This window comes from Suricata suricatta, chromosome 4 (genome assembly GCF_006229205.1).
Source record: "Suricata suricatta isolate VVHF042 chromosome 4, meerkat_22Aug2017_6uvM2_HiC, whole genome shotgun sequence".
Lineage (NCBI taxonomy): Eukaryota > Metazoa > Chordata > Mammalia > Carnivora > Herpestidae > Suricata > Suricata suricatta.
The window spans coordinates 13,580,630-13,603,266 of record NC_043703.1 but is presented as its reverse complement, the minus strand read 5'-3'; the positions used below and the strand labels follow the sequence as shown (position 1 = coordinate 13,603,266).

The 22,637-nt window shown below is 40.0% G+C and overlaps 1 protein-coding gene and 1 long non-coding RNA gene across 2 annotated transcripts in view; both read left to right on the top strand.

Moving 5' to 3' along the window:
• HS6ST3 (heparan sulfate 6-O-sulfotransferase 3) overlaps nucleotides 1-22,637 on the top strand; it is a 650,727-nt gene that overhangs the window by 391,540 nt on the left and 236,550 nt on the right. The window lies entirely within an intron of this gene.
• LOC115289373 lies at nucleotides 12-18,783 on the top strand. Its single transcript, XR_003907591.1, has 2 exons — nucleotides 12-239; nucleotides 18,517-18,783. It is a non-coding gene; the product is annotated as an uncharacterized LOC115289373 (long non-coding RNA).

Below are 22,637 nucleotides of genomic sequence, written 5' to 3'. Positions count from 1 at the left end.
ATAAGTTACATCATAGTCACGGTCGTCGTCATCACAGTTATCATTGTTGACATGCTTTTTGCTCAGCATCAGTGTTGGCATTATAGAGGAAGCAAAAGACATAAAATGTCTTCTTTTCCCAGAAGTAATTTCTAAGGGACCGGGAAGACAAGAAAAAAAGACACAGAGGCAAAAACAATGTACCAGGGAAATGCAGAACAGACTATAAATGCAAAGAGTTAAAAGTAGGGCTCACTCAGGTATGTATGGAGGAATCTGATGTGGTGGGGAAATATATAGGTCTTAGAGGGCAAGTCATTATAGCAGAGTCCTGAATGACATGGGGGACAGAGATGTGTCTTGAAGTGGGTCCCAGAGACATTGAGGAGACTAGTCTAACTTGACTAGTCTAACTTGACTAGAAGGATTGGGGGTTAGTAGGAAATGAGATTCTGGAGGCATGGGTGGAGTTAAATTCTGGACAATCCTGAAGGATAGGTAGGGTTTACACTTGTGGCTTGATATGTGTGCGTAAAGATCCTTTTTAGGTTCTTTTCCAGGAAGTCCCAGGTAAAAGTGAGGTTCTTGGAAGAGTAATTAATATGGCAGGGGAGTTGGAAGTTGGGGTGGGAGCAATGCGTGAAGCAGGGTTCTACCGCAATTCCATATGAATTCAGAGGAGATGAGTAAGGGACAAGCATTGGTCTGCATCTCTCAGAGGAAGAATCAGTGGATTTGGGTGACTCTTCAGTTTCCACTGCCAGACAATGAGCATCACATCACTGGCAAAGAGCAGACTTTTTCATAATGCCAATAAGAGAGAAGGGCAAGGTGAGTTCACCTTGCTTTACACTGATTGACTTGCTGGGATCATTTTAAGTGTTAGTAATTGAGAATAACTCTACCGGCTGAGAGCACTCTGCACATGGAGGTATATTTATAACTCTTCTTAACCTCATCAGATGTCAATTTAAAAACTTATAGAGTCAATAATCAAGCACATTTTAACTCCCCTGAAAAAATTATGATGCACACTTAAGCTTACCCCTGCACTTAAATTTCCAACATGAAGCATTCAGAAGGAGTTGGGACTAAGTATGCATACTGTCTACCTTCTTAACAAATTTGCATAGAAATTTTTCAAAGTCATTATGAAATTGTTAAAGTATTTTCCTGGTATCTCTTGGAAACACTTAGAAGTGTTGGCAGAAATTGTTGTCTTTGGTCTAATCACATATTTCCAAAGGCAGTTTACAAACATGTTATTTTGCTATTTACTAATTATATTTATTTGAAACACCAATCACTTAATAGCCTCTGGCTGCATTTACAAATAGTATTGAAAAAGCTCCCGCAGTTACACTTATAATTTATTATAGACAACATAAAAACAAGATGCTCTCTCTCCACATGAATAACACACACAGGGATGCTTAGAGAAAAACTCTGTACAGATCCTGAATGATCAAATACAAAGGGCATTCTTAGCTGAGGGCATTAGTTTCTAGACAGCTGGAGGTGGTGGCTCTTGTCCATCTGTGCTTGGGGAGGAGAGTGGCAAAGTGATGCCTGGAATTCTGACTTGGGTTGGCCAGACAAGGTGGAAAACCATGACCCTCAAGGGATTAGTTGGTGTTTGGCATCCTCTTTTTAGGATAATCTGAGTCAGGTAGAATGTGGTCGTAAGGTCTCTCAAAGGGTCTGTGATGAGGTATACTTTCTTTGTGGATGAGTATGCAAAACAGAAAAGAAAAGCTGTCCAAAAAGTATGGAGGCTACCCAGGCTGTGTGTTCAGAGGATACTTTTTGATTCTTCCTTTTTTTGTTTTTTTGTTTTTGTTCTACTTTTTGATTCTTCCACTTACCCATGTAACTGATGGTCTTCCCTTTTAGTTTGCCTTCATTCAAAAAATTTCTTTAAACTCTTAGTAGGTGCTTTGTTCTGTGTGTGACACGAAAAACCACTGAGAAACTCATACTCTTTTAGTTTGACTAAAGCACTTCTCTTTTGCCTCTAAGACCTGAGGAAGACTACAATAGGCCAGGATTGAAGAGGGACTTACATTTCCAGTTACATCTACTTCCATGTTCATCTTATATTGAGAGTCTTATATTTCTGTGCCAGTCTCCCATTCAAAATATTCATTGTATTCCTTACATACATTTATTTCTTTCCCTGTAGACCATAAAATCAAAAACATCTCTTAGGACAAGGGACATGATTCATATACTCCAGTATCACCAACTTCCCTAATGACTAGTGGGGTGGGGGGCTATTCACATAACTAAATGTTAATTATAATACAACAGAAACCAGTGGTCTTAGCTTGGAACAGTTGGTTTCATTCATGTGTCTCACAAACCAAAGGCACTAATAAATAAAACAATGCTAGGGATAGATCAAGTTTTGAGGGTGGTTAAATGTCAGAAATCTGTTTCATAAATGAGGGTGGGAGAGAGTTTGCCTCTGCTGGCAGAGGCTTGTGGAAGATACAGCTTCAGTGTAGCATGAGGTGCAGGCTGTTAGGGGAGCTTTCAAAGGGGGAAGTGAGCACCAGAAAACGTGGAGCAGAGAGATAAAGAGATTCTTCCCTTCAACCTCGGGGTCCGCTGCAGCCCTGGCAAACTTTACAGGGGCTGCTCCACACGTAATAGATGCAGATGAAGTGGAGGCTCATGCAGGCGGGTTGTTTACTTCAAAATAGGATGAACCCAATGCTAATCAGAGCTTGAGGTGCCTTGTCTTACGTGTTATCAAAACAACATTTTAGAGGAACTTTGCTACTCATTCCCAATAAGTAATGTGATTTATGTAAAATGAAAAACTCTTTTATTATTCTAGTGGAACATGTGAATAATTTATGAAGTAATCCTAATCACACATTGAAGGGGGAAAAAACGACAGTGGTCATGCCCCTCTGCTGCCTTATATATTAATTGTAGAGATCTTTTGCATTGTGCATTTATGAGCAATTTAAGAGGAAAACAGTGATGTTTTAAAAATATTGGGAGATATCCTAAGGAAATCTTTGAGTATGTGGAAATTGATTTTAGCAATATTTAGATCATACAGAGAGTTCAAGACTTAAGTGAGGAAAAATCTTATTTTGAAATTTTTACCAATTCCACTTTTTCAGTTGCTTTTTTAAAGCTTATTTATTTATTTTGAGAGAGAGAGAGAGAGAGAGAGAGCGAGCGAGCAAGCAGGGGAGGAGCAGAGAGAGAGGGAGAGAGAGAGAATCCTAAGCAGGTTCCGCAAGGTCAGTGTGGAGGCTGAACGCAGGGTGTCAAACTCACAAACTATGAGATCATGACCTGAGCCAACTGAGTCACCTAGGTGTCCCTCAGTGGATTTTCTTATACCAGTTTTACTGGGGTTTTTTTTTGGTGAGGACAGGTTATAGAGGACTTGGATCAGAGGAGATCCTGTATCTCCAACTGGTCTATAGTTCTCTATAGACCTGTATTGTTCTGTATTTTGGCATGATCGCCACAACATCTTTCCTGCCCCAGTGCCTCTGTAGGTTGTAATAATTATTGTATCATTGCAGGAATGTGAGTGGCTCACTCCTCCAAGTTTTCCCAGCACAGTATTTCTTAACAGAGAATGATGTCTAGAAAAGAGTGGTTGGCACAAAGCAGGTGTTTTATACTTTGGGTACACTTGTTCCAAAATAGAAAAATTATAGACATAAGAAAAGTCCTTTTCAGTGTATGTCCTGCCCTAGCATTCATTGTTTTACTAGTTTTCTCTATTAATTTTAATCTAAACTCAGATTTGTATCATATGACTGCAACAGTTACAACCCCCAGCTCAACCAAAGCATCTGCCCAACTCAGTTTGGGTGATCATGTGAAAGTCTGTTTATCTCCAAGTGCCTCTTCATTGTTTTCATTATATTTTAATATATTCCTGGAATTGAAAAGGAAACCCTCTAATGGATAATTGGGTGATTAATAATAGGTGTTGAGTCTGATCACTTAGCTACTGCCAGGTTCAGAAAGCTCCCATTGGTATATTGACACATCCACTTGTTCTACCAGTTCCCTGGATAATATCCTTAACTACTGTTCTGATTTTGCATTTCTCACTTCCTACTTCCCTTGTGGCCTACACCATAAACATGTTTGGCATTTTCCTGTAGTCCATGGGCTGGGTCTTTCCCATTAGAGAATCTACTTGATTCCTTCATTCTCACGGATTCCCTGCTGGATAACTAGAGCAGAGCGTTAGGTAGAGGCCGTTGATAGGTGCAGCCAGGGAGCAGTGGCTGTCATCTAAAACCCAGTGTCTACAGAGAATTCCTTTATCGTACATGACATTGAGAACTAACTTTGGGATGGCCAGGTGGAGTTCTGAAATCTCCTGGCAGGTTGGGTCTTACTGTTTGGGGGCATTGCTCTAAACCTTAATATACAGTGGATTCTTTGGTAACTTCAACCTGATTGCATGTCTTCCCAGTACTTTCCAGTATATATGTTGTATTTATTTCTTCCAAGCCACGTTCCAAAACAAATTCTACTTTTCCTTAAATGCCCATTTTGAGGTCTTCATAGCACTTGGATATAAAACTGATTCAAGATTTCCCAAATATGTATCACGTGCTGTCATTTCAGATATTTCTTTTTCTTTTTTTAACTTGTCTCTTCGTTAAATGTTTGATTCTTTTATCTGCTGAATTGTAAGCACATGAAGGGCAAGAAACATTTAGGGACATTTTCTGACCTCCCGTATCTACCTCAGCATCTCCAGTTCCTCCTCAGCCAAAGGGATCTTGTCAGCATTGTTTAAACTTGGTTAATGGATTCCTCACTGAGGAAAATCTCTTAAATTGACATTTTAAGCGGTACCATTAATTACTAACTAACATGCTCTTGTAACTTAATGCCATTTCCTTCACTTCACTCTGCAAACCATTTTTGTTCTAAAATAAATCTCATGAAGGAATCACTTCTCTTTGCTTAGCTTGGGACATCTAAATTAGCCCTAGGCATTCCTATTTAATTCTGGTTCTGAGTACCTTATGGAATTAGATTTGGCATGGGGTCCTCCACAGGGAGCTGTCAGCTGTGAACACCAGGATGGATGATGCTCTTAAGGAGTGCAGAGGAAGAGTGACCTCAGGAACAGATTAATCCATATCTATGCAAAGATCTACGTCAGACACATCTTCCTGAGAGCTCTGATACACAAAACCAGAAGAGCTTAGTGCTGAGGGGGATTTTAGAAGCCATGTTGTCCAGTCTCAACCCTTCTATCCAAGAGAAGACTGAGGCCCAGAAAGAAGGGACTTCCCCTAGTTACAGAGCCAATCAGGGGAGACACTGGTATGGGAACCCAGGCCTTCTGGTTCCTGAGAACGCGCGCTGGTTTCAATGCACAAGAATTTCAGTTCTCGGTGCTGATTTTAGGGCTTAGCACATAAGGAGACCAGGGAGTTAACTAGCAAAATTGAAATGCCTGTAATAAATTAACAATGTATAGTGCCTGGGAGCTATGATTATAGGTGCTGTAAAAATGCAAAATGTAATGAGAATGATAACTTTACTGAGAGGCTTCTGAAAATGGGATGATATGAGGCCTGCCCAGGGCCAGATGGGCGGTGACTCCTCAAATCGACCGGTGCCATGTGACCTCATGGAATCTAGGGGAATGTTTGCCCATTACCATTAGCTATGGCTTGCAACCGTGATGCCCAAAATAGTCACCTAGGGGCCCGACACATAAAGTATTTCCATTAGTGCTAAATTATTCATGAAGTGATTTTGTTGGTAGAATACAACTTATTGTATCATTTGATTTAGAGGCAGCACCACAATTTACCAACCACTCTTCCTATGTCTGTTGAAATGTAACACGATGGGAGTTAAGTTTGACATCATGTTCATGTCCTGAGAGTTTTCTGTTTTTACATTTTTTTCCTTAGTCTTATTGAATCAAAATATTTTTTCCTTCCTGTGGATTAGTTATGGATATCCTTAGACCTGAAATCTTTTTGATTCAAGGATCCCCAAGGGCAAAAAACAGAAAAACAAAAACCCAAAAAACAAAAACCAACCTTCAGGAACAAATACTTAACAAATTCTGTTGGAACAATTACCTAAGAAAAATATTGTTCCTGCTCATTAAGAACAAGACATGACTAAGCTACTTCTTTACGTTTATAGATAGGACTACTGGGCTGGCAGATGAAGGGAAAAACCACAAACCATAACCGTGTATGTTTATTTCATTAAAATCTCCAGCAGCTTTTCTGCCAGTATGGATATGCCTGCGGTGAGTAGGGAGAAATTGGAAGGCATGATAATAGAGTCAGATGGTCCCTCTGATTGAACACCTATCTGTAAGGTGTTAGATTCATGTTACCTTAAAGATAATCTATTCTCCATTTGGGGTTTTTATTTATGATTATGGAATTGCATAATTAAACAAAGTAACACCATCCCACTCTCTTAAGAGTGAATCCCTCCTGGAATATTCTGGGAAAGCAGAACTTGATCTATTGTGAATGCAGTTACGACTTTCTCTTCATTCCTGACCGCTTTCTGACACCTCCTGACCACAGTTCCCTGTGTTTGCTATTTCTTCCTTCTCATGAACTTCCGCAGAGTGGGAACTGTAGAAATGACTGCCTTCACCTTTATCAGTCTTTAAGAGAGAGTGCCTCTCAGGGACATAGTCTAGGTCCTTGCTCTGCACTTTCAAGTGCTGCCCTCTCTCTGTCTGCCTTTCAACACATCATTATAGTCACACATCATCATTGAGAGCCTCTCTGGGCACTGTTCAAGGACACATGAGAACAAAACATGATGGCAGCCCTTGCTCAAATAGGGGTTTACATTCTGATTGTAGGAGAGAGACGATTAAAAATACTCAAGTAAACAAATGTTTTCAGATAGTGACTAGTGCTATGAAGAAAAAGACACTAGACTTTAGGGAGTGCCGCTCTCACTCACAGACAGGACTCTGTTTCTCTTCCCATCTCCCCTCCAGACAGTCTGGGACACAGCATTCCCAGCATCATTACTGGATACCTGATTGATTCTGTCTAGATCAATCTGCTGGGAGACATTGCCCACCATCTCTCCCAGGGCTGCTTGGTTCAAGGTCTTGCTGGTGTGTGGTACTAAAGCTCTTCTTATTTTGATCATCATCCACTGGGTGATCGCTGAACCCAAATAGGCACTCAACTCCAAAAACAGTTTTCAGAGATAGGACAGTCAAAACACATGTTGGAAAAGAGATGCATAATCTTCATAGCTGCCCCTGCCCACAGCAAAGAGATCATGGACAACTTCATGAACCTTAAATGATTTGCAGATCTTTGCTCTTTACACTGAAATCTATAGGAATACAAAAAAAAAAAAAGGAACCATCACAGGCTCCATATGGGCCATCTCTTAGCTATACAATTAGTGAGCAAAAACTTTGCAATTAATATATATATTTTTAAATCTGGGGACAAGCCAATTTCTTGAGCAGAACATTTCCCTATAATCTTTATGTGAAGGGAATCAGTTTCAGGATTAATTCTTTTTCTGTCCAAATAACACTTCAGAAAAGTGTGGGTGAATTGTGCTTTGGTTCACACAGAAAACACACTTCTGGGTTATGCGTAAGATACAAAATATGAATGATGGCAAGTAAGTTTTAAAACCTGTCTTCATGTGAGCTATTTGAAAAAAAAAACATTGAGCAGGCCAAAATAGATGACAGAATCAAAATTTTTTCTTAATAGGAGGGAATGATGGTTCCAACCATGGATATGAAATATGATAAGACTAAATATAAGGTACCAAATTCTAAACCTTCTGCATACTAGCTCAGGGTTGGGGAGACTTGACATGATTCAATGACAGTTGATGTGAATAAAGACCTTGAGGGCTTCATTAAATCATGAACTTAACCCTTCAACAGCATGGCATGGCAACAAGAGGGCAAGTGACTAGAACAAGGGAAGATAGATATCCACAGACATCTGCACTGGTAAGCTGAAATCTGGAATATTGTACCAAATTTGGCTGCTAACTCACTGACAGTTATTTACAAACCAGAGAGTACTCAGAGGAGATTGAATCCAATGGAAGGGGATCTGAAAACTAATGAATTTCACACAGAAAGAGAAGGCTTGTAGTAGATACGATAAGCATCTTTAAATAGTTAGATGGGTAGCATCTGGAAGAATGAGTAAGTAGAACTGATGTCAGACAAACAGGAATTTGAGTACAATCTAATAGTGGAACAAGCTCCCTAATAAAGTGGTGAGTGTTTTGTCACAGAAAATGATCAGGTAGGGGCCTAAACACATCTGCAAAAATATATGTCACTGTTAGTTATCTTGCTTCCAATCATTGTTATGATATATAAGATAACCCATTGTTAGTCTTCCTCTCTGACCCACAATATGGAAGACCCAAAATATCAATATTTTCCAGCTTTGAGTCCCTCTTCTACCCTCTTCTGCATGCATAAAGTTTGCATCAACTTCCACAGTACCATCTTTGCTGGTGCGACGTGGTAAGTGGTCCCCTGCTGGGCAGGGAGTTTTTCCTAGAGTGATTTGGGCACTCAGAGAAAATCTGGCTCATTATACTATTTAAAAATGAGCCTTGTTAGAAATTCACATCTGTATTGCTTTGAAATGAAGCTTGTACTAGAAGAGATTTTTGGAAATCGTATCAATAAAGAAACTACTTTCAGAATTGGTATTCTAGAGAGAATCGGACGGATCTTTGTTAATTAAAAAATGGAAAATGCACTCCTTGCCTGGTGAATATATAATAGAAACACTTGAGAACATCTCTGTATACCTTTAAGCCTTCCTGGCATTTTTTTATGCAGCCTGTGTCCGCGAAAGTTGTGGGGGTTTCAATGCAAGACTGAAATCTGTTTCTCTTTTGAATCATTTCTTGCTCAAATTTCTGCTCCTTATTTGGATTGTGAGCTTGATAACTCCGCTTATTGTGCTCATGTTCTGCCATGTAAGAATGGAGCAATTATTTCAATTTACCTCATCAGACCATTGTGAGCAGATTTCTCAGCTGAACATAGTCAAGAGAAATTAAATGACATCTTACAAATAATGCTGGCGTATTTACTATTCTGCACTCCATTTATAGCAAAAACTACTCTTTTGAAAAGCTTAGGAGATAGTTTACAGCTTATCTCAAATTATACTCAGACCCACATCAATAATCATGGGAAGAAAGGAAGTTATATAACTCAATACCCTACTTTTGATGGAGACCAGACTGTTATTATCTTAAGAGCAGTCAGGATAGTCTGTGCTGAACTTTTATTTCTCTCATAAACTTCACAACATAGGATTAAATTCTCATGAGGAGATAATATTTCCTATTTCTCTTTCAGGTGGTTCTTTGAAATGTTAATTAGTTTTAGAATTGGTTTATTACCTGTGTTCTTATTGCTCTTGTAAAGATATATGAGTTTGCTCGTTTTCATCTGTATTCTTAAGAAATTTAAAAACAGAAGCTCCAAGTAGAAAAAGCCAAGATCTACTTTAAGTACCAGCCGATACGGAAAGTAATATCAAGAGCAGGTAGAGCATTAGCTGGAATACAGAAAGTAGAAAACGCTACCCACAAATATCTACTGAACTCTATACTTTGTGAAGATAAGATATGTCTGTGTTATTCTTTCTTGTTATCTCCAGGACCTACTGCAGGGCCTGGCACACTGTAGGTACTCAATAAATGTTCAATTTGCTATGAGTTGTAAATTGCAGGGTAAATTAGAAATGGACCAGCCTTACAGGGTAGTCTCTGAATTTATTCTTCAAGTTATTTAATACGGGGTATTTAAATTCCATGTTATAGCTTTGCCTAATAATCTTGAAATACTTTAATGTAGTAAATCTCAATCTAGACTGTGCATTAGCCTCACCTGGGACATTTGAAAAATTTCCATGCTCCAGACTGTCCCCCAAACCAATTAAAACAGACCCTCAGCGGTGGAACCCTGGGTTCAGTACTCTCTAGTGCCCTCTAGGAAATTCTGGCATGCAGCTAAGTTTGAAAACCATTGTTAAGGAGTATGGGGCGTGTGCGCATGCGTGCACGCCTGTGTGCCTAAGGGAATTTAAGCTCGGCTCCGCCTTGTGCATTTCACCTGATCCCATTTCTTTCCTGCAGCAAGTGCAGGGATGGCAAGGGGGTGTGTGGGGGAAAACTTGCACCACACTGCAGAAAATACATAAATATGAATGGAGAACGAGTCAGTGCTATAAATCATTTCACTATTAATTATGCTGTGGCCTGTTTTTATGTTCACTCTTCTTTATAAATGAGATGAAATAGCTTTACAATGTGCCTAACATCGTTTTAAAATGCCACATAAATTCACTCCTGTTTTTATGGGGTTGAAAATTTTTAACACAAAAATAATTGGCCTAGCTTGAAGAATTTGCATAAAACCATCGTAGGGGTGTGTTAAAAATTACTCTTCTTCCCTTTAATGTAAGAGCGCAAGACAGGACGGAGGATAGATTTCATTCTTATGGTGCCCCAGGTGAATCTCACATTTGCATATTAAAGATTCAATTTAAAAGAAACTCCCAAGTCACAATGGGCACTTACCCTAGAATACGTATTTCAGCATTGGCCTGGGGTCACATAAGGAAGATTCCTAGAGGGCAAGCAATGCCCACAGTTGTCCTAGCCATGTTGCCCTTGTGTATTCTGTTACAAATAATAGTGGAGGAGAATCTCCTCTGGGTAGCCCGTGTCTGTTGCCAGAGAGGAAACAGTAAATTACAGAAGCCAGAAGCTATAGCGATCTGGGTTTCACTTCTTAAAAGTCTTGTGGCATCATTGTCCCTGGCCAACAGCTGGGCTCTTTTAATGGAAGTTAAGTGGAAACTTGCTGATATTAACAAGCACCATGGGAACAGAGGGGAAGGGAAAGGATACTGGAAGGAACTTTTCTCGGCAGGGTACAATAAATATTTTCCAGAATAAATGAACCCTGAAGAGAACAGCTTAGGGGTGTAGGGTATGGGTGAAGTTTAAGGTAACTCCGGTATGGCTCAGGGTACTATTAACATCAGGATGTTAATTTGGTACGGAAATCAGTTCACAACAAATCCACCAGCTGATTCTAGCATCTCCTTCATCCTTTGTGGGTTTGCCCAGCCACTCAGACTAGTATTTCTTCACTCCTTAAAGGGCACTGGAGACAGAGTGCTGCATCAGTAGATATTCATCAGGGAAAAATTAGAGACACTATACTAAATGTGATATTTATTACCTTCTTAGTATTGCTTTTGAAACTTAAACATGGTAAAATAGTTTTCCTTAAGATTACCCTTAGTGGTTCCCTTGTTGTCAGAAAAGTGAAAAGCAGAGAAAGAGAATTCAACTTAAGCATTTTAATGAATTCTGTCCTTTATAGAGTCTTAATGTTCTATCTGCTCCCTTGATTGCTTTTTGCCTCATCTTCTTTTGTCATCTGAGATGTTTGGGGTTCGTCCAGGGTATCTTGGTAGTGTGTTTACCAGATGAAACAGGAAAGCCTCCAGTTTTAGGTCTTAGGGTTGCTTGGTTTGTAGTTTGTTTTTGGCTTAGAAGACTTACCGTATCAGGGGTGTTTTAAGGCCTGAGAATCCTTTTTTAATCCTAGAGATTTGCTTGAAAGATGAAGCTGTCACAGAGGCATCCAAGGAAGTCATAACAATGCCCTTCCATTATGAAGCTTTATTTAGGAGAAATGTAGAAAAGTGCAAAAGTTGCAAAATTGTAATGTATAGAGAAGAACAAATCCAGTCCTGTTACATTTTGTTCAATGACTCTGTTTTACTTGAAGTGTGCTCCCCCCCATTCCATCATGGCCAGCTTAATGTTTAACTCAAAATAGTGTCAATTTCTTTTGATTCAAAATTGGATTCATATAGAGGAGTTTAGTCTTCTCTTCCTCTAGAAGGTTATATGCTGTATCCAAATACATCTTCCTAAAAAAGTATACTAATTATATCCCACCCCACTCAAGGACTTCCAATGATGTGGAAACCTGTAGGAATCAACCCCATGGCTCCAATGTTACAATTCCATCTTCTCTACAATGCCCCTCTCTTCATGTAAACTGACTTATCTACTGTCACCCAGAAATATCTTCTACTTTCTCAATTTTTCATGTTTTCTCATGGTATTCTTCCTTTGTTATTACTTTCTGTATCAGTCAGGGTCTCCAAAGAACCAATAGGAGATTTTGCTCGTGCTCTCTCTCTCTTTCTCTCTCTCTCCCTCTCCCTCCTTCCCTACCTACCTACCTAGACTTGCAAGGAATTGACTTATATGATTATGGGAGCTGGCAAGTTCAAAGTCTACATAGCCAGTATCTCAGCTCAAGCCCAAAGCTGCAGGAGAACCAAGAGGAGCTGATATTCAGTCTGTCAGGAGAATTCTCTCTTAATTGGGGGAGGCCCATCATTATGGTTTGTTTAGATCTTCAACTACTTGGATGAGATCCACCCACCCGAGGGAGGGCTATCTGCTTTGCTAAGTTTATGGATTTAAATGTTAACCTCACCTATCCAAAATATACTTATGGTAACACCCAGAATAATGTTTGACTAAATAAATAACTGAGCACCATGTGGCCCAATGATATTGACACATACAATTAGCCATCACAACTTTCCCTACAACATTTGAAGACAGTTATTATTAATCCCCTCAATACACAGCTCTTCAACCTAAACATCCCAGACCTTAAGTGACTCCTCACACAGCTGTGTCTAAGGTACACTGGCACCTGATTGTGCTCCTATGAATCGTATGGCACTTTGTTCCCCACCACCCCTCATGCCCACAATCCAGTCCCAAAGGAGAGGGCTGTTTCTTCTCCATTTCTCTAAGAGTAAGCAGATATCACTTGTTGGTTTGGTTGTACTCTCCTGAGGCATTCTGTGGAAATTATTTTTGGGTGTGCACACAAAATGAAGAGCCTCCACAGTCTCCACAAACCACTGTTTCTTTGTTAGTTGGGTACTTGCACTAATTTATTTGTGTTTTTCAATACATAGTGGAGATCGTTTATCAGGTTGGGGAAAATGGTGGCAGAGGAATTCTTTTCTTTTTCTTTTTTCTTTTGTTTGTTTATTTCTTTATTTTGAGAGAGAGAGAGAGAACATGTGTGTGTGTGACCAGAGGAGGGCAGAGAGAGAGAGGGAGAGACAGTATCCCAAGCAGGTTCCACACTGTCAGTGCAGAGCCCAACATGGGGCTTGATCCCAGGACTGCAAGAGCATGACCTGAGCTGAAATCAAGAGTCTGCTGATGAACCGACTGAGCCATCCAGGTGCCCCCATGAGGAATTTTGATGCTGGCTTTCTCACAGTATAGAAGATCAGAATACTAAGTCCTCACTGAGTTAAGGGACAGCTGTGCTTGATTCCAGGCTTACAGAGAAGTTGTTAAGTGGTGTTCCTGGAAGTAATCAAAAATACAAGCATTTGAAAAGAAAACACTTTATTAAATTTTATAAATGATATCATAAAAGATTCTCTTTACTTTGATGAAATAATTATTAAAAAGTCAACTTTAGTCCACTAATAATTTTTCACTCAGATTACTTGCAGGAGCATTGTTTTTGCTGAGGTCACAACAGTTGGTAAGGAAACCTGAGAAAAATCCTGATACGTCCACAGCAGTCTTCAGATTTCCTCACCAGCTGTACCAAAAGATTTGTGGGTTTAGATCACGCCATGTTCTCAGATGCTTCTCTGCCGTGATACATGCTGTGCTGTCTGCCTGGAACCTTCTCCCATGCCTGGCATGATAATGCTTCATCCCAGAGGTGCGTCAGCCTGAGGGTGACTCCTGTCAGAGGCCTTCTCTGGCTTCCGTGGGCAGACTTAGGTATTCCATCCAGGCAACGTGCACTGTGCTCTGTTCCTTTGTTATCTCATTTACCACGTTTGTGTTGATCTCTGTTTCCACATTTGTCATTCTACCACACCAGCTCCTTGGATAGCACCACACAGACACACATACTTACTAATACTCCTGACATTGGACATTCAACGGTGAGCATTACAGCCTGGCCCCTATCCTTATGGGGCTTCAAGCCTTCCGTGAGCTCAAGTCTTGGCAACTTTGTAAATACCAGTGCTTATGAAACCAGGAAATAACCAACTCTGCACTAGACTCCTCAATGATAGGAACAATATCTTATGGGGGTTTTTTTTGCAACCCCAGAACTTAGCATAATAAACAGCACACACCACATATTCAATAATTATGTGTTGAGGGAATGAAAGAATGATTAATTTAAGTAATTTCATTGTTGACTTTCAATTTTATATGAGCAAGTAGCTTTTCAGAAAAACCTCATTTAAAGGTTTATGTTAATTTCTTTTCATAAATGCTGTTTTGAAGCTGATAATTTTAGGGGTAATGAAAATTCAAAAGTCAGGTCATCTCCCAGGAGAAAAGTTGGAATCATATGACACTTTTTACTAGCACAAGATATTTCGACAATTCTAATCATGGTTTCAGTAATTATAAAATTATTGATATCAACTGTCAGTTATATTTAGACTTCCAAGGTAGAATTTAACCTTTAACTCTGTCCAAATCTGTCATGTAAACAAGCTAAATTAACTATCCTTTGAGATCAAAAACTAATATCGTACAAGGATTTACTCAGACTGTGCTAATTCTTTGAAGCTTCCTGGAAACCAAATTCAAATTCTAGACAATTAAATGTTAATAAATTTCTAGTGATCAGAGAGACAATACAAAGAAGATTAATATTCTTTCTCATGCTTAGAGATGGGCCCTCAAAGTGATAAAATAAAATGTTCCCTTTGAAAGTGACACCTTAAACTACCCTTATATGGAGAGTGAACAAGCAATTTTTTTAAAGATTGAATAGATGCTAAGGTTGGTGAGATCCCTTGAGTGGGTCATGGTAGGCATAAAAATGTATTCATTCATCCAACAAACTTTTATTGAGAAGCTGTCATGTGTCAGACATTATTTTCGATGCTGGGATTATGGTCCAGTTTATGACTTTGTTTAAGGAAGGCAGAAATCTTTTTTTTTTTTAAATAGTTTATTGTCAAATTGGTTTCCATACAACACCCAGTGCTCTTCCCCACAAGTGCCCTCCTCCATCACCACCACCTCTTTTTCCCCCCTCCCCCTTCCCCCTCAACCCTCAGTTCATTCTCAGCATTCAATAGTCTCTCAGGTTTTGTGTCCCTCTCTCTCCCCAACTCTCTTTCCCTCTTCCCTTCCCCCTGGTCCTCCATTAGGTCTCTCCTGTTCTCCTGTTAGACCTATGCATGCAATGTTTTTTAAAAAGAGTTTTTATTTTTATTTTTTTTTATTTTATTTTTTTTTCTGTCCTTGATGGAATGTATTAAATAAGCAAACATCCCAACAAGGAAAACAAGTACTACAATGTAAAAATATTAAGAAAAGAAAACCCTCTCACATGCATAAGTGAAAGATTGCACACAAACTGGGGAGTTAACTGCTTGGGTATAAAGGAGATGCCAAATGTATTTTTTGTAAGGAAGGAAGATAAACACAACATAATCGCAAAATGAAGACCTAATAACTTGCACATACTCAATAAAGCATTCTGTTTCTTGAGAATTTGACATTTCTTTGGGAAGGGGTTTAGCTGGAGCCTTGAGTTGGGGATCCGCCTGCAGATGTTTCCTCGGCATGAGCAGTTGGCCTGGACAACACCTCACCATTTCTTTGCCGCTCTGCTCACACATCTCCACCCCCTGGCTGATACTTTCTCACTTTAGAAAATAAACCTAATGTAGGAAATATCCAACTTCAGCTCTCTGCCAGCTCTGTATTGACCTTGTATGTTCAGCTCTGTAATTTTAAGACTTCATAAATATAAAAAAATACTTACTTTTTATCTTCAGCTTGGCTTTAATTTCTCTTCTCTGTGAGAACTGTAAACCTGCCAACTTTAAAGTTAGTTGATCTATTTATTCTGAGCTATAGGAATACAGAACGAGTCAGTTGTTATTTTTTTTAAAGTTAGAGCAATCTTAACTGATAGGCTACGGAAAAAGTTTATTGCAGGCATTAAAAATGAAATTTGGTTTATTTCTATGGTTTGCAGCAATTCAAAGTGCATGTATTTATTGCTTAAATGTATGCTATACACCTAATATAGGAGTCCAGAGGCTTATGATATTTTCAATGTCTTTGCTCTTAAAAATGTTTGACTTTTCTGAAGTATGTTCCTATGTATTTTTTTTTTGGCCAGAGCCTTACAGGGTCACCAGAGGTCAGATGCAGCTAGAGACAGCTGATCCTGACTGCTCTGAAGGTGGCATGGTGTTTGTGCTGTGTAGCTCTGGGTTCTCCATAGTTGGCCTTTTACCAGCTTGTCACATCTGTGGTTAGTGCCAGGTCAAGTAGAACAGGAAAGGTCAGAGGGCAAGGGTCCAGGGCTCTAATTCAGACCTTGCCATCTGGGCACTATGGGCACTGTGGACATATATATCCAGCTGCTGGCTCTTGGAGAAATGTAGCAGGGCTGCCAAAGTAGACTGAGGTGCAAGAGACAACACAGGAGAGACTTCACAGTAAGGACAAAGAGGGGCATCTGGACAAGTGGCTGGAGCATGGCAGTGAATTTTCAGCAGTCAAGCACTCAGAATCAAGAGCTACTTCAGCAGGTAGAGGGCACCTGGCTGAGGTTCAAGTGTAGGAGTTTAAACTGGAGGAGATGTGAGGATGGCACTGAGAAATACAAACTAGAATCATCTAAAACTCAGGGGACTGGGGACAGGGAAGATTAGTAAGCCATAGCAAGAGCACAACACAAAAGAATACAGTTGCCAGACTGGAATATCAGATGGAAGAAGAGTTAATCCCAGTTATAAGTGCTAAAATAAAGATTCTGTGCAGACTTGGAGCAGATGCCCTTGGAGTCTAGCAGGGGTTTGAGTTGTCCAGCTGCAGGGACAGGAGTGAGTAGGCGCTAAGAAAGGGTAAGCCTGACATTAGGGGTCAGTGAGCTTTCCCTGAGGTGTGGACATTGGGGTCACTGGAGATATTGGATTTGATGAAACTCAAAGTGAATTTGGAAAGGGTCATGTAACTCCCACAGGTACAATTTATTTATCTCATCTCCTGTTAGGTCTCCATTGGGATCACTCGATTTCTTGATTTCATAGCACTTCTCTCTTCCTGGGGACTCAATTGCCCATTGTTTCAATATATAGCATATGCTTACTGAGCACCTACTATGAAAAGGCCACGTGCTGGATGCTATCAGGGTCACAGTGGTCAGCAAGGCATAATTTCCATCGCCAGTTGCTATCCCTGTGCTGGAGGGGTATGACAGGGGCACAGATGAGAAAAGTCAAGGTGCTGTGTCATAGATGCAGTCTGAGGGTCTAGAATGTCAGGGCCAGTAGTCAGGGTCAGAAAAGGACCTTCCCAGGAGTGGTCCCAGTAAATATAGATGAGGGGACTAAGATTGACGAAAGAGCAGGTGTACAGATAGGAAAGCATTCTTTGAGCTTGTTGGTATTTAGGACAAAGAGACAAAAGGTTATAATGGTAGGGCGGTTTCACACAGACATGCCTACATTTGGTAGAGTCTTCCGTGTCAGATTAATTCCACTAAATTACATTGAAGCTTTGTATGGATGTCCCAGAGCCTTATTGAATACATTATGCATAAGATTAATGCAATCAAAGAGGTACTTAGTTTTATCCAGACTGAATTAAATGCAGACTCAAAGAAGAAGGCCATGTCAGAAATCGTATGCATTTGTGACACCATCATGAAGTGCCCCTGATGGTAAGAATTTGGTGATAGAGAGAGGAATCAGAGACAGCTGTGGATTTGAATTTGATTGACTCAGAGAATATTGGCACAAATTGCATTAGGGAAATTAGACAAAGGAATTGGCCGTGTGTGTGTGTGTGTGTGTGCGTGCACTATGCTAGGTAATGAATGCCGACGACAGTAATACAAATCGGTTGATTAGGCAGCTGGCTGTAAATGGATGTGAACATGACCAGGTAATTAGAATGTGGTGCCATAGCTTGGGAGATATGTTAGGAGTTAAAGCAGGAGAGAGGTCAGAACCTTGGGGTTTGTCCTCATTTAAGGGACAGAAGAAAAATGAGGAACAAAAGAAACAGAGAAAGGACCATTCAGAATAGATAAGAACCAGTAAGTATAAATGTCGCCAAGCCAGAAGATGACAGTTTCATGAAGAAGGTGTCATACCTTACTCTCTCTAAAATATATGTATTTATGGCTTAACCATGTTTGGGTAAATTAACTACAGTGGGATATAGATAGAACAGTAAAAGTCAACTGTTAAGATGAATAAGTGCATCATAGCCAAACGAGTACATATATCCATTAATATCCATTTTCAGAATGTGAACAGCTAAAAAAAAATAGCTGATAGAAATGCCCTGTCTTTGCTATAACCAGACCAGCGCTCACTGCTTACATAACATTTTATTTGGGTTCTCTGGTGAAGAGTCTGACCACCATTTCTCATTTCTGGGCCTCAGGTCAAGATAGGAGTCTGAAAGGTGGTAACAAAGCCCATCTCATCAGCTTCTGCTCACAGGAAACCCGCCTCTTTCATCAGCAGCTCCTGCCCTCCTCCAGGACATAAACCAGTCTCACCTTCCCGGTCTCCCAGACATGTTTCCCATCACGAGCTAGGAAAAGGCACTGTGGGATTTCATGGAGCGTGGTGGTTGAGAAATTTTACAGTCTGCAGAATAAAGTGACAGGCTGTGTGGATATTTGTACATAAAGAGTTTTAGACCTAATGCTGCTTCTGCTCTTTTTCTTCCACTCTCTTGAATACCAATAGAACCAGGGCCAATGGTCAAATGGTTCATGAAGAAATTGGCTGAGCACAACTTTTCAGAAAACAGACACCTTAGGTTCAAGTCAAATACAATATTTTAAAAGAAAACAATGAAATAAGGTAGAGATTTGTAATGAGAGTAAAACTGTAGCCTCAGAGCAGAGTTCACTAGACTTGATGGAAACTCTACAGGGGCACTGTCTTCTGTGTGGTCAGAGCTGCTGTGCCGGTGATCTTGGTGTTAGCAAACATGGCTTCCATTGTGTATGAATTACTTGGGTACATATGTAAGTACCATTTCTATATTTAGATTCTCATGTTAGGGTCTGCCTAGAGCTCCATGAACAATTTGTTATTAGAAAATTTATGATCCGTAATTTGTAGACATGTCAAAAAATACACCAAAAGGAATTAATAAAGTCATTTTAAACAGATGGTTCTTTATTTTAAAAAAATTTCTGAATGGAATACGGTGCACTGAACTGGAGCAAGATATGGAAGACAATACATTCTTGTCTGAAAATCTTCACAGATGTCAATGACAATAAATGCCAGGCAGAGATAATAAATTTTTGATTTTTTTTTAGTGGGAAAATTGCTTCAAACAGTTTATTTTCCCAGGATTTCAGCCTTCTTAAATTGGCACCATAAATTGTTATATCTTGGTCACCTGTGTATATGAATTAAGGAGAAATGGGACATTTTAGGAGGGTCAAAGTGGGGGTTGGCTCTATGATTTTGGGATTTGAATCTAAACCATTCTTAGTATAATGGAAATGAATTTTTGATCAACCCACTAGTGACTATTTGCTTTCCTAGTCTATTCTTGCATTTGAAAAGAGGTACACCTGGACTTTTCCTAAAAGGAGGGTAGGAGGTGCCATGTTGCTCATAAAATAATAGGACTTGCCTTAGGCTTTCATGCTCCTAATTTATTATTATTATTATCAATTATTATTATTATTATTATTATTATTTTGATCTTTATTTATTTTTGAGAGAGAGAGACAGAGTGCGAGCAGGAAAGGGGCAGAGAGAGAGAGAGGGAGACATAGATTTTGAAACAGGCTCCAGGTTCTGAGCTGTCAGCACAGAGCCCAATATGGGGCTCAAACTCATGAAAGCAAGGTTATGACCTGAGCTGAAGTTGGACGCTTAACTGATTGAGCCACCCTGGTACCTCATGCCCCTAGATTTATAATGCTTAAAAAAAATGGACTTGGGTAAAGAGACTTTGCTTTTGTTGCTAGGTTTTGTACTAACCAAGTGTGTAGCTAGGTAGTTTTTCTGGCTTCTGTTTTCTTAGCTTTAGAATAGAGTTCCTTTCCAGAATAGGCAGTATGTATATACATATGCCTGTATGAGTATTCATATATATATATATGTTTTACCTTCATTCTTATGAATCCATTCCTAGAAATTGATATCTAAATGGGCATCTTTGGTTTTCCATAATTACCCTCAGATTTGGTCATTAATCCCTAAATTTGTGAATTGGAATGACTTTTTGACCATTCAAAACAAAAATCTTGCTTTGGTGTACCTTGGGGCTAACTGAGAAAAGTATTTGCTTTGGAGATACAAGTCTATTTTAATCCTGGTCAATTAGGCTTTATTTGACTAGGCGACACAGGTAAAGTAGTTGTAATCTCGATTCTGATACCAACCCTCATGTGTGCTCCAAACCCTCCACTTCTACGGGAAGAGTGAATGATGGGAACTGCATCCCAGGCACAGGTGAGTCATTACTCATGAAAATGACAGAAAAGCAGTTTTCCAATGCTAAAAGTGACATTAATGGTATATAATAATGGCTCAGGATATTTTGGTTGTGTGCATTTTTATCGGCAGCAGCAGCTACAGCAGAGTGCCATTGTTGGGTATGCTGAAACGAGATAGCCTTATATCTGATGTCACATCCAATTTCTTAAACTACTTAATCCAGGTGATTTATAGGTCATCTTTCAAGCTGAGATGCATTCACCAACAGCGAGGGTCTAAGAACAGTCAGTCTAGCTATTCATAGGGAATATTTGCTACGAAAGTCCAGATTCAACAAATGTTTATGTAATACCAGATACTTTTCATGGGTATAATCTCGTTGTACCTCTGCACCTAGGCCGGGAGGTAGATCCTGTTGTACCGGGTTTTATAGATGGAGATGTTCTCGGGGGTGAAAGGTCACACCGGCAACAGGGGCACAGCCCCATCTGAACAGGCTGTTGCTGCAGAGGTGGTAGGGAAGGGCTTCAGCTGGGAGGCCCTGTGTGGTGAAGGCAGGCGGTGAGCTGCCAAGACAGCCGCTGATGGATAAGCCGAAGCGGCATTGTTCAGAGCCCGGAGGGCTTGGAAGAGCTTAAGGAAGACCCCCAATGATGTCACGTGCAAGTGGAAGCCCAGCAAACTCTGAACTTTCAGTGACAGGGCGAGCGTCACAATGTGTGGAAAAATTTACCGGGAAAAGTTAGTGTCTTCCAGCCACCGTCATGCACCATTAAGTGATCCCTCAGCCGTCCTGGCAAGTGTGCAAGAGCGGCGTCCACCTTGGGCGTCCTCATCCCGAGCTCCTGGCCAGATGCTGCCCTGGATGGCTGTGTCTGAAGCATGGCACCCACAGGAGGTATTTTCCTTCAAGACACATGTCCTCTTGTGGACTGATTATGTTCAGTGCCCACTCTAACGCTCACCTGTGTTTGCAGCTCAGACCAGGAGAACAATAGCGTGGAATCAGACCACAGACTCAGGAGTCACACAGCTGGGCTTTGAATCTCAGCTCTGTCACCTACTGGCTGGGTGACCTCGGGGAAGATATTTAATTCTGAACCTCAATTTGCTCTTCTGTAAAATGGGAACAATAAAAACAAGAGCTGTGTGATAGGATTAGTGGGAGGATTACCAAGTACATAAATGTTCCATCTGCTTTGGGCCATTTAGTCATCATCCGCAGGCTGATACCTATCTGGGCATAGGTATCATTAGGCTTCTTGAAATTCCTTTTTGATGTCCCTCAGCATTTATCTTTCTCTCCTTTCCTCTCTCTTTCCAATGCTTTTCTGTTTCCTATTTTATAGATGAGCACGCCATCAAGTCCACCCTCCACTAATTTTACCTCCAACAGTCCCATCTTTGAAAAGAAAGGCTTCAATTCCAAATATAATTACATGTAGGTTCTGATAATGCTCAAATGGAAATGCACATTAAATAGATCACTTTGAGAAGTCACTAGGTCAGATTTGGATCTTGTGGAACTGACTTCTGACATCCTTAAGATAGACCAATAGTACATTGCTGCTTAGATTGAATTATTAATTTGCACATATTCACCATTCTCATTCCTAACCCACTGGCTTATATTGAGGGACATTCAAAGAAACAACTTTATAAGAAGTATTTTTTACCATTAGAATGTTGGAGAAGTCATTGTTTGTTACATGACAAGAAACGCACATAGAGAGAGGGGCAGGTCAGAGAATTTGAGGCAAGCTGCTTAATAAACCATAATCAAAATAAATTCAAGACGGTAACACTGCCCAATATAGGGGGATTCATGCCTCCAGAGCCAACACCTTTACCCTTCTTGGGTGAAAAAACATATTCATCTGGCATTTCTTCCCTGGTTTTAAGGTGCTACCAGATTGGGAATCTCCTTCTACTGGATTCATTCTTTACCTAGCCTCTAATTTGTCCCCTGGGCTTCAAACCATTCTAAAGAATTATGCTGAAGAAATTTTTCTATAAACCCCACCCTCTTCCCAGCCTCATTTTCTCATCATCAGTTAAATCAGGTTCTACTTTTAGGCAAAATTGGATTTC